The sequence below is a fragment of the Heptranchias perlo genome, chromosome 20 (genome assembly GCF_035084215.1).
Source record: "Heptranchias perlo isolate sHepPer1 chromosome 20, sHepPer1.hap1, whole genome shotgun sequence".
Classification (NCBI taxonomy): domain Eukaryota; kingdom Metazoa; phylum Chordata; class Chondrichthyes; order Hexanchiformes; family Hexanchidae; genus Heptranchias; species Heptranchias perlo.
In genome coordinates, this window is record NC_090344.1 from 2,962,534 (window position 1) to 2,976,021 (window position 13,488).

At 45.2% G+C, this 13,488-nt stretch overlaps 1 non-coding gene across 1 annotated transcript; it reads right to left on the bottom strand.

Annotated features, from left to right (window-relative positions):
- Positions 1-12,114: 12,114 nt before the first annotated feature.
- On the bottom strand, positions 12,115-12,187 carry trnak-cuu (transfer RNA lysine (anticodon CUU)). Its single transcript has one exon. It is a non-coding gene; the product is annotated as a tRNA-Lys (tRNA).
- Positions 12,188-13,488: the final 1,301 nt, after the last annotated feature.

The window sequence follows — 13,488 nt, forward strand, 5'->3', positions numbered from 1 at the left end:
AGATCGTTTTGCATTTTGCACCAATGAGGAACCTCGGAACAGGGTTGTGGTCTTTGGTCCGTCGAGTCTGTTCCGCAACTCAATACGATCATGGCTGAGTTATGACCGACATCCCTGTACCCGCCTTTGTCCCATATCTCTAAATATCTTTGGTTGACAAAAATCGATAAATCACGGGTTTGAAATTAACGATGTGGAGATGCCGGTGATGGACTGGGGTTGACAATTGTAAACAATTTTACAACACCAAGTTATAGTCCAGCAATTTTATTTTAAATTCACAAGCTTTCGGAGATTTTCTCCTTCCTCAGGCAAATGTTTCAAGATCTCCTTGAAGCCTACGCATTTATACATATTGAACAATAATAAATGGTGTTTACAGACTGCCCCTGCAACTGCCCGTTGCCAAGGCAATCACCGTGTTCAGACAGAGAGGTGTTACCTGCAGAACCTCCGAATACACATTCAATAAAAAAACAAACAGGGAAAAAAAAAACAGAGAAAAAAAAACACAGAGAGAGGCAGAAACATCCGGAAGGCAGAGAGAGCCAGCAAATGACCCATTATATTAAAAACAGATAACATTTGTTCGCTGGTGGGGTAACGTGTAGCGTGACATGAACCCAAGATCCCGGTTGAGGCCGTCCTCATGGGTGCGGAACTTGGCTATCAATTTCTGCTCGACGATTTTGCGTTGTCGTGTGTCTCGAAGGCCGCCTTGGAGTACGCTTACCCGAAGGTCGGTGGATGAATGTCCATGACTGCTGAAGTGTTCCCCGACTGGGAGGGAACCCTCCTGTTTGGCGATTGTTGCGCGGTGTCCGTTCATCCGTTGTCGCAGCGTCTGCATGGTCTCGCCAATGTACCATGAAATTAACAATTGAGCTCGCATCAACTGCCGTTTGTGGAAGAGAGTTCCAAACTTCTCCAACACTTTGCTTGTAGAAGTGTTTCCTAACTTCAACTCCTGAAATTCCTGACTCTAATGTTTAGCCGATGTCCCCAAGTCCTAGACACCCCAACGAGCGGAAATAGTTTCTATCCATCTACCCCATCAGTTCCTCTGAATATCTTGAACATTTCGATCACATCAACCCTTCATCTACTAAATTGAAGGGAATACAACTATAGTTTGTGCAATCTCTCCTCATAATTTATTGCCTAGAGTCCAGTTATCTTTCTAGTAAATCACACTGCACTCCCTCCAAGGCCAATATATCCTTCCTAAGGTGCGGTGCCCAAAACTGAACACAGTACTCCAGGTGTGGTCCAACCAGAGCTTTGTGTAGCTGTAGCATAATGTATATTCTCATCCTCTAAACATATAGGCCACCATTCCATTAGCCTTTTGGATTATATTCTGTTCGTGTCCATGACATGTTGTTGATCTATGTACATGGACACCTAAGTTCCTTTGGAACTGCACAGTTTCGAATTTTTCACCTTTTATAAAGTATTCTGATCTATCCTTTTGAGGTCCAAAGTGGATGACCTCACACTTGCTTATATTGAAATCCATTTGCCACAGTTTTGCCCATTCATTCATTATATTAATGTCTCTCTGGAATTTACCAGAATGATACCCGGACTTCAAGGGTTAAGTTACGAAGAGAGATTACACAAATTGGGGTTGCATTCTCCAGAATTTCGAAGGTTAAGGGGTGATCTGATCGAAGTTTATAAGATATTAAGGGGAACAGATAGAGTGGATAGAGAGAAACTATTTCCGCTGGTTGGGGATTTTGGAAGTAGGGGGCAATGTCTAAAAATTGGAGCCAGACCTTTCAGGAGCGAGATTAGAAAACATTTCTACACGCAAAAGGTTGTAGAAGTTTGGAACTCTCTTCCGCAAATGGCAATTGATACTAGCTCAATTTATAAATTTAAATCTGAGATAGATAGCTTTTGGCAACCAAAGGTATTAAGGGATATGGGCCAAAGGCAGGTATATGGAGTTAGATCACAGATCAGCCATGATCTTATCAAATGGCGGAGCAGGCACGAGGGGCTGAATGGTCTACTCCTTTTCCTGTGTTCCTCTTCCTATATAATCTGCACTGCTTATAACGCTGCCCATTTTGGTGTCATCGGCAAACTTCCATATGTCGTTCCCTGTCCCGTCATCCAATATCAATGAGACCACCTGAATAGGGGGAGATTCACATTCAGCATCAATCTCTGCATCATCTTGAGACATTTTATTGACTTCACATGTGTTGCACTTTGGAAACTTCAGCACTCTGTCCTCTGGAGCTCAAACATGCACTTTAATCCTACCAACAGGAACACTGAAAAGATGTCAGAAGCCAATTGGTGAATTTTACACTCAACGTAGCTGAACAGCAAGAGCTTATTGGGGATTTTACCCCGGGACTCTCAGATATTAATCAACCAAAGCCCCCGAAACAAGAATCATACATCTAGACCAACCAGACGCTGTTACCTACGTCATGCAGCCAGTTTAAAGTTTCGCTGTCTCCCATAGCCGATCGGCTACCCTTTCAGACCTCTTCTGTCCATCCAATCTCGTTTTCTATTCCGGTACACAGCAATATCAAGTTGTACACTAACTATTTCCAGTCACCAATATTAGTTTCCCTTTACTAAATTGGTTTCGTCTCTACGACTTATATGATCAAGCAAGACGTTTCAGAATTAGTTGCTCGGAAACTACATTGCTTTGGAGGATACTGAGAGGTGTCGTTAAAAAGAGAGACCTTGGAGTGCATGTCCACAGATCCCTGAAGGGAAGAGGAGAGGTGGTTAAGGTGGTGAAAAAGGTATAAAGGATACTTTGCTTTATTAGCCGAGGCATAGAATGTAAGAGCAGGGAGGTTATTCTGGAACTGAATAAAGCACTAGTTCGGCTACAGCTGGAGTATTGCGTACAGTTTTAGTCACCACATTACAGGAAAGATGGGACTACACTCGAAATGGTACAGAGATTTACGACGATGTTGCGAAGAGTGGAGAATTTTGGCTATGAGGATAGATTGGATAGGCTGAGGTTGTTTTCTCTGGAACCGACGAGGCTGAGGCGAGATTTAATTGAGGTGTATAAAATTATCACGGGCCTCGATAGAGTGGATAGGAAGGACCTGATTCACGTAGCAGAGAGTTCAATAAAAAGGGTCATAGATTTAAGGTAATTGGTAGAAGGATTAGAGTGGAGCAGAGGGGAATTTTGCTCCACCCAGCGGGTGGTGGGGGTCTGGAACTCACTGCCTGAGAGGGTGGGAGAAGCAGAAACCCTCATCGGGTTTAAAAAGGACTTCAATATGCACTTGAAGAGCCGTAATCGACAAGACTACGGACTAAACGCTGGTAAGTCGGGTGATGCTGGATATCTCTTTTCCGGCCGGTACAAACATGATGGGCCGAATGGCCTCCGCTAACGTAAATTTTAATGATTCTATGATATGTTTTGCCGTCTGTCTCGGCATGGTGATAATATATACTCTCCCATAAGTATACTTTAATCAAATTGGTGCTTTGTTTTACTGTGAGAGCGAAGAGATCTTAATGTTTAGACATTGACTGCAGCAGCTGGGTTGCACCTTTACTTTTCCTACCGTCTCAACCTTTCTTTAACCTTCTCTGCTGGTGTTGCAGGATCGATCAGCCGTCGCCGTTCACGGAAGCCTGAGAAGTCCATTAGAGGACAACACAAGAGACAGAGACAGGGAGAGATAGAGAAATGCATGCAAAGAAAATAAAGAGTATAAACAGAATCATAGAATCATAAAATGGTTACAGCAGAGAGGGAGGCCATTCGGCCCATCGAGCTCGTGCCGGCTCGTTGTTAAAGCAGTCAAGATAGTCCCATTCCCCCGCTCCTTCCCGTTTGCCCTGAATTTATTTCCCTTCAAGTATTTATCCAATTCCTTTTTGAAAGCCACCTTTCAATCAGCGCATTCCAGATTATAACTGCTCGCTGGGTTAAAGAACTGTTTCCTCATATCGCCTTTGGTTCTTTTGCCAATCACCTTAAATCTGTGTCCTCTGGTTCTCGACCCTTCCGCCAATGGGAACAGTTTCTCTTTATTTATTTATCTCAACCCTTCATGATTTTGAACACTTCGATCAAATCTCCTCTTTACGTTCTCTGCTCGAAGGAGAACAACCCCAGCACCGGCTAAATGCGATCAATTAGCTTCAATTCATTTATTGGAGCATTAAACAGCTCTTTAAACATTACTGTGACATTATGGTAGCGCGGCTTCGCTGTCGAAGGTGTTAAATTTAATTTCTATGGAGGCGTGGGTTTGAATCCCACTGCTGTTAGAATTTCTGCCAGTGTTCATTTTGACCTGTTCACAGAAAACCCGATTGTAGTGCGATGGAGCAGAGGATGTGAAAGAAGCTGAAAGTGAACGTGCAGATATTATTTTCATCACGGGGACAGGACACGTTTCTCACCTTAAGATTATTTGCAGCAGAGTAGGAGAGGTGATCAAAGTGACCGGGCTCGAGCAGCGCAATCAGTCAGTGCGCGGTCCTTATATGAACGTACAAGGTCGGGAAATGGCTAGGTTGTTTAACTCTGCGCGTTCGACCGCTCAGCCACGATACTTTCCATCTTGCGATCTTCAGGAGCTCCTTTCACAGGAATAGAATTACTGCAAGCAAGAATTCTACCCCTCAAGCACCAATGCTCGCAGGCAGCAGGATGCATGTGTCCAGTTGGAAACCTTTCTGAAGGAACATGCAGTCTGACAGAGCCGGAAGTCCAGCAGATTGACTTTTGCGGTGAGCAGATGATGTGCCTCCATCTTGAGAGTGTTTCGCCAATCCAGCTCAGAGAGGATTAAGCATTATAAATTCGGGTGGGACTGGAGCCACTTGTATCAGATGAAGTGTAGGGGTTATTTCCCTTCCTTGACGAGCATTAATGATCCTTTTGCGGTTTTGCTGCAAAATTTCACTTCCCAGCGCCGAAATCACCGAACCCTGAACTAAAATTCAACGATGGTGAGATTCGGACACACAACCTTTGCAGTGATTTGAAGAAGTCCCACGTGCTACCCATGGCACCACAAATCGGCTGTCGATTAGGTTAGTTCACGTTACCCATATGCTGCTTTGGAACTTTTGCTGCGGTGCAGCAAGTGGTTCAAAAGCTCAGTGGGGATTCACAGCGCTCCTGAGAAATCGACACAGGGACGGTTTGTGCAATGCATAGTCCTCTCTCTCGCTCCCATTTGCTCACTCTCGCTTTCTCTCTTGAGCTCTGACTCTCCCCGTTTATCTCAAGAGGGCTGGAAAACAAGGGGTGGATGTTATGTTACAGCTGCACACAGCTCTGGTGAGACCCCATCTGGAGGATTGCATTCAGTTCCGGGCACCCACCTCAGGAAGGATGCTCGAGGGGCTGAATGGCCGACTCATGTTCCCAAGTTCCAATGAATGGAACAATAATTCAAGTATAGAGACCCTAATGTCTCAGGATGAGTGAGTGAAGAATGTTTTCTGTTTGAAGTACTGATTTCATTAATTGAATACTCCCAGTGTCCTACCTCATTGCAGCCCAGGCCGGACAAACTGCTCGCACAAAGTGGCATTTTCTGTGAGAACACGAAAGACTTGTTCAGGCCATGACAGTACCGAGTGCGGGTAGGTCTGCGCGTGAAATGGAAAAGTGAGTTGAAACACTCCAACAAGCACCGGATGTCTCTGTTTCCATTTCCAAAATGCACGCACGCACGGGCCCATGATCCCCACTCACACTCTCCTTCCAATCTCACACACCTCGCTTTGGTTTGAAATCGTGTATGTTTTCACAATGGGATTTAATTTGAAGAAAGCAGTGCTGTAACAACCCGGGGATATTGAAGAGATGCAGTACAAGAAGATACATAAAAGGCAAATGATAACAATGAATGTTCTCACACTGTGAGCTACAGTTAAAGGCTGACAACATTTAAAGTCTTATGCAGCAGGTCCGGGTCCAAATCTTTCACGTGGCATCTCCTTCTGTTTCTGTCACTCCTTTTCCTCCACGGAGAGTGGATTTGGAATTCCTGTGCGGCTACATTGCGCATTTTCCAGATCTGCTTCGAGCGCAATTCACTCCAGTTCATCAATTGCAGATATTAGTTTGATCAAGGGGAGAGGACACCTTTTCACAGACAAGGGCTGTTCATCCTATTGTTTTTCTAGCAGAGTAGGGCAGATCATCAAAGTAACCGGATTGGGTGAACTGTCCGTACAGGTGCCTGGTGGGCTCGTGGTTATTATTCGGCGTTCACACCAAAATAATTAATTACATGAAACCAAATAAACTCGACGAAAAGAGGAATATTTCTGTAAACACCATTAACCAACCTATAACATTCTGTTGCAGACTGAAAGAGACGCCAACGTGGTTACCGAGTGACAGTCACAAGTTTAATAATGATTTGTTTTGTATGTGAAACGCTTTTCAGACTGCATTTTAGGAGACTGGTTGTACAGCTTGCTAGAGTAAAACATGACACAATGTCGTGATCGCCGGTTTGATTCCTGTATGGGTTGATAAGGGGCTTTGTTTTGGGTATTCGTAATTTTAAAATCCAAGCTTTACAATCAGATCCACAGACAAATTCACGGGACAATTTTATTGAATAACATCCATTGTAACTTTACCCCTGGGCCGGAGAAACAAGTCTTTCTTTTTCTTTTTCTTTCTCCGGTTTGCAGAGAAACGTTTAACTCGCGGCCTGTTCCCATTAATGATCATCAGCAACAACAGAAAGACCGCCCGAGATGTGGAAAAAGGATCAGTTTAGAACAAATGCATCAAATCAAATGGTCGCCCGGCACCGAGAGAGGAAAATACAAGAGGAAAAGGCAGAAGGTAACAGAGAAATAAAAAACAAATGCAGACGATATAAATATTTCCCATCGTTGATGTCTCTCTGTTCCATCCCCAATCCTTCAGTGGCGGGGATAAAATTTCACTCCAAATAAATGCGAGAATCGACACAAAGAAGAAGAAACTAAATAACCAAAAACAGCCAAACACTGGATGACACCAAAGACCTTTAAGTTTTCAGTCCAATGCAACCGCGACTGAGCTATTGGGACACCAAAGCAAATGCAACTTTTCGCCATTGTCTTGCAAGAAAATATCACCCCAGCGACGCCTTACTGTTCATTACTGCACTTCATATAAAACATCACACTCATATATCCCCAACCACAGTCCATAGATAAACACCACACTCATATATACACATCCACTGTTCAAGATATAAACACCGCACTCATACACACAACAACAGTTCATATATAAACATCGAACTTATATATACACACCCACAGTTCATATGTAAACATCACACTCATAAAAACACACCCACAGTTCATATATAAACATCGCACTCATATATATATACCCACAGTTCATATGTCAATACTGCACTCATATATATACATCCACAGTTCATATATAAACATCGCACGCATATATACATACCCACAGTTCATATATAAACATCGCACTCATATATACACACCCACAGTTCATATACAAACATCGCACTCACATAGACACACCCACAGTTCAAATACAAACATCGCACTCACATAGACACACCCACAGTTCATATACAAACATCGCACTCACATAGACACACCCACAGTTCAAATACAAACATCGCACTCACATAGACACACCCACAGTTCATATATAAACATCGCACTCATATATGCACACCCACAGTTCATATATCAATACTGCACTCATATATACACATCCACTGTTCGTATATAAACATCTCACTCAAAGACACTCACCCACAGTTCATATTTAAACATCGCACACCTATATATGCAACGACAGTTCATATATAAACATCGCACCCACATATACAAATCCACAGTCCACACATCAACATCGCACTCATATATACATACCCACATTTCATATATAAACATCGCACGCATATATAAACACCCACAGTTCATATATAAACATTGCATTCATATACACTCACCCACAGCTCATATATAAATAGCGCATTCATTGATAGTCACCCACGGCTTATATATTAAAATCGCATTTTTTTTATTCGTGCATGCGATGTGGGCGTCGCTGGCGAGGCCAGCATTTATTGCCCATCTCTAATTGGCCTTCCAGAACTGCTGCAGTCCGTGCGGAGAAGCTTCTCCCACAGTGCTGTTAGGAAGGGAGTTCCAGGATTTTGAACCAGCGACGATGAAGGAACGGCGATATATTTCCAAGTCGGGATGGTGTGTGACTTGGCGGGGAACGTGCAGGTGGTCTTGTTCCCATGTGCCTGCTGCCCTTGTCCTTCTAGGTGGTAGAGGTCGCGGGTTTGGGAGGTGCTGTCGAAGAAGCCTTGGCGAGTTGCTGCACTGCATCCTGTGGATGGTAAACACAGCAGCCACTGTGCGCCGGTGGTGAAGGGAGTGAATGTTTAGGGTGGTGGATGGGGTGCCAATCAAGCGGGCTGCTTTGTCCTGGATGGTGTCGAGCTTCTTATGTGTTGTTGAGCTGCACTCATCCAGGCGAGTGGAGAGTATTCCATCACACTCCTGACTTGTGACTTGCAGATGGTAGAAAGGCTTTGGGGGGTCAGGAGGTGAGTCACACGCCGCACAATATCTAGCCTCTGACCTGCTCTTGCAGCCACAGTATTTATATGGATGGTCCAGTTAAGTTTCTGGTCAATGGTGAGCCCCAGGATGTTGATGGTGGGTGATTCGGCGATGGTAATGCCGTTGAATGTCAAGGGCAGGTGGTTAGACTGTCGCTTGTAGGAGATGGTCATTGCCTGGCCCTTGTCTGGCGCCAATGTTACTTGCCACTGATGAGCCCAAGCCTGGGTGTTGTCCAGATCTTGCTGCATGCCGGCTCGGACTGCTTCGTTATTTGAGGGGTTACGAATGGAACTGAACACTTTGCAATCATCAGCGAACATCCCCATTTCTGACCTTATGATGGAGGGGAGGTCATTGATGAAGCAGCTGAAGATGGTTGGGCCGAGGACACTGCCCTGAGGAACTCCTGCAGCAATGTCCTGGGGCTGAGATGTTTGGCCTCCAACAACCACTAAAATCTTCCTTTTTGCTAAGTATGACACCAGCCACTGGAGAGTTTACCCCCTGATTCCCATTGACTTCAATTTTACTGGAGCTCCTTGGTGCCACATTCAGTCAAATGCTGCCTTGAAATGAAGGGCAGTCACTCTCACCTCACCTCTGGAATTCAACTCTTTTTTCCATGTTTGGACCAAGGTTGTAATGAGGTCTGCAGCCGAGTGGTGCTGGCGGAACCCAAACAGAGCATCGGTGAGCAGGTTATTGGTGAGTAAGTGCCGCTTGATAGCACTGTCGACGACACCTTCCATCACTTTGCTGATGATTGATAGTAGACTGATGGGGCGGTAATTGGCCGGATTGGATTTGTCCTGCTTTTTGTGGACAGCGCATACCTGGGCAATTTTCCTCGTTGTCGGGTAGATGCCAGTGTTGTAGCTGTACTGGAACAGTTTGGCAAGAGGCGCAGCTCGTTCTGGAGCACAAGTCTTCAACACTACAGCCGGGATGTTGTCGGGGCCCATAGCCTTTGCTGTATCCAGTGCACTCAGCCGTTTCTTGATATCACGTGGAGTGATTCGAATTGGCTGAAGACTGGCTTCTGTGATGGTGGAGATATCGGGAGGAAGCTGAGATGGATCATCCACTCGGCACTTCTTCCTGAAGATGGTTGCAAACGCTTCAGCCTTGTCTTTTGCAATTACGTGCTGGATTCTGCCATCATTGAGGATGGGGATGCTTACACAGCCTCCTCCTCCCGTTAGTTGTTTAATTGTCCACCACCATTCACGACTGGATGTTGCAGGACTGCAGAGCTTTAATGTGATCCGTTGGTTGTGGATTCGCTTAGCTCTGTCTATGGCATGTTGCTTCCGCTGTTTAGCATGCATGTAGTCCTGAATTGTAGCTTCACTAGGTTGGAACCTAATTTTTAGGTACGCCTGGTGCTGTTCCTGGCATGCTCTTATGCACTCCACATTGAACCAGGGTTGATCCCCTGGCTTGTTTATTAATGGTAGAGTGAGGAATATGCCGGGCCAAGATATTACAGATTATGCTGGAATACGATTCTGCTGCTGTTGATGGCCCGCATCACCTCATGGATGCCCAGTTTTGAGCTGCTAGACCTGTTCTGAATCTATCCCATTTAGCACGCTGATAGTGCCTCACAACACGTTGGATGGTCTCCTCAGTGCGAAGACGGGACTTCGTCTCCACGAGGACGGTGCGGTGGTCACTCCTACCAATACTGTCATGGACAGATGCATTTGCGACAGGTAGATTGGTGACGACGAGGTCAAGTAACTTTTTCCCTCGTGTTGGTTCTCTCACCATCTGCCGCAGTTCCAGTCTGGCAGCTATGTCCTTCGGGCCTCGGCCAGCTCAGTCAGCAGTGATACGACCGAGCCACTCTTGGTGATGGACATTGAAGTCCTCCATCTCGAGCACATCCTGTGCCCTTGCTACCCTCAGTGCTTCCCCCAAGTGATGTTCAACATGGAGGAGGATTGATACATCAGCTGAGGGAGGGCGGTTGGTGGTAATCTGCACGAGCTTTTCTTGCACTTGTTTGACCTGATGCCATGAGATTTCATGGGGTCCAGAGTCAATGTTGAGGACTCACAGGGCCACTCCCTCCTGACTGTATATCACTGTACCGCCACCTCTGGTCGGTCTGTCCTGCCGGTGGGACAGGACATGCACAGGGATGGTGATGGAAGAATCTTGGACGTTGGCTGAAAGTTATGATTCTGTAAGTATGGCTATGTCAGGCTGTTGCTTGACTAGTCAGTGGGACAGCTCTCCCAATTTTGGCACAAGTCCCCAGATGTTAGTGAGGAGGACTTTGCAGGGTCGACTGGGCTTGGTTTGCCTTTGTCGTGTCAGGTGCCTAGTGGTCCGATGCCGGGTGGTCCGTCCGGTTTTATTCTTATTATGACTTTCATTAGCGAGATTTTACAACTGAGTGGCTTGCTAGGCCTTTTCAGAGGGCAATTAAGAATCAACCACATTGCTGTGGCTCATTTATACTCACTCACAGTTCACATATAAACATCGCATTCATATATACTCACCCACAGTTCATATATAAACATCGCACTCATATATATACACCCACAGTTCATATATAAACATCGCTCTCATATATAAACTCATTCGGTTTATAAAGCAACAGCGCGCTCATACACCCACACCCAGTTTATAGTAGCAGATCGGTACCGATCGCCGATAGAGCTCTCAGATTCCGAGAGTCCGAAGTAGCAGCGACCGAACAAATTCTGGATCTCATCCTTAACACAGACCGGTCGATCCACCTGTAAAATTACATCGCACTTGGATATCAGGGAGGGTAATGGTTTCTGAGAATGTATCAGGGAGCCTAATGGCTTCTTAGTGGCGATCCATCGGGGCAAGGGGATCTCAGAGAGGGGAAGGGACTGTCAGAGGGTATCAGAGAGTGTAAGGGGATCTCAGAGCGGGGAAGGGATAGTCAGATGTCATCAGAAAGTGTCAGGGGGCTCAGAGAAGGGAAGGGACTGTCAGAGGGCATCGGAGAGTACATTAAGAACTGAGAGAGGGGAAGGACTGCCGAGTCTGAGAGAGTGTAAGGGGGCTCAGGGCAGATCTGTGTTAGGGGCACTCAGTGAGTATGAGAGAAGGTAAAGAACGCTGACAAGGTTCAAAGATGATCATGGACTCTCTGAGGTCAGAGACAGAGTGTTTCAGAGAAGTTAAGGAGCGCAGCGAGAATCAAAGAGGGTAAGGGGGGCTCAGGATGTATCAGAGAGGCGAATGGATCCAGAGATGTCATCTTCGAAATATTACAATTTCTAACATTCAACATTTTTGATAACAGCAATAAATGAAGCCGATTGAACCGATAATCTGCCGCTTCACATCTGGAGGGAATGAGAAGGTAGAATCGGGAGGGACTGGATATTTGGCAACGCTCAAGGTTTCATTTCACACAGCTCAGTGTTGTGTCTGTTTTTTAACTGGATTTCATGAACTCGAGAAAAGAGGTTGCAATTTGAAAATGTTATGACCCATTGTGAAAAATAGAACACAAATCGCCCAACGTGGGGCTTGAACCCACGACCCTGAGATTAAGAGTCTCATGCTTTACCGACTGAGCTAGCCGGGCTGGTTGCTAAAATTCTTCCCATTCTATTATTGTAGAGAGACAGCTGTTGGCTTTGCTGCGGGGGTTCAGTTCGTTCTGCAATCTCAGGGTATATCCTTCTGTGCACCTGATTTTCATTCTGGAGTCAGTCTGATGCCTTTTGCACGTCATTCAGCACCACGCTGAGCTGAAAAGGAACATCGGAACAGGAAAGGGCCATTCAGTCCCTCTTCCTGCTGTGCCATTCAATTCGATCATGACGTGATCTGCAACTCAACTCTCCTTCCCCGTCTTGGACACATAGCCGTTGGAACCCAAACCGAGAAATGACCAATCAATATCAGTCTTGAAAATTTGAATTGAGCCACAATCCACATCCTTTTGGCCGAGCGAGTTCCAGCTTTCGGCCGTATTTTGTTTGCTAAAGTAATTCCTGATTTCTTGCCTGATTGGTCTGTCTCCAATTTCAAGATTAAAACCCCTCATTATGGATTCCGCCAACATAGAGAGAGATGACACAAAGATAGACAGAATTATAAGCAGTGTAGATGGAAGAATGAGATTACAGAGATATATTACTCGATTAAGTGAATGGGCAAAACTGCGGCAAATGGATTTCAACGTAAGCAAGTGTGAGGCCGTCCACTTTGGACCTCAAAAAGATAGATCAGAAAACATATTAATGGATGTTACTCCAAAAAATTAACCTCATGACATTTTGTGCGGATTCGCTTGTTTCAAAAGTGTGCCAAACTTTTAAAAGTTATCAAAATATCATAATCCGTACGGGGATCGAACCCGCGACCTTGGCGTTATGAGTACCATGCTCTAGCCAACTGAGCTAACCAGCCATGTATACATCTGAGCTTTATGGGCTTACCCACGTGTTGGGTAGTTTGTGTTTATTTTTAAACCGGCTGACAGGGTTTCTGAACGAATGTTGAATAAACCACATCCCTTAAACATTGTTACTTGTTTCTGCATACATTGTCGAGGATGTAGATCAAAATTAACAAACAAAGAGCACTTTAATATAACAAATTAAATTCCGATCAATATTATTTTACTAACAATGAACAGCCCATCCATAAAACACTGCCCCGCAAAAAACCTGTGGGCAGGACCCTGAGCTGCTGTGAAAATGATATCACCGCAACGTGATTCGATGACGCTGCGTTTCGACGTTGAGTCAGATGTCTGTCTGTTTATCCGTCTGATTGGGTATCTGCCTTATTCTCAGGCCAGGCTTTTTGTTTGCTGGCTGCAGGCCTCGCTCCCCGACTGACTGAACAACTACCGGGCCGTGTGTCAGAATCAATGAC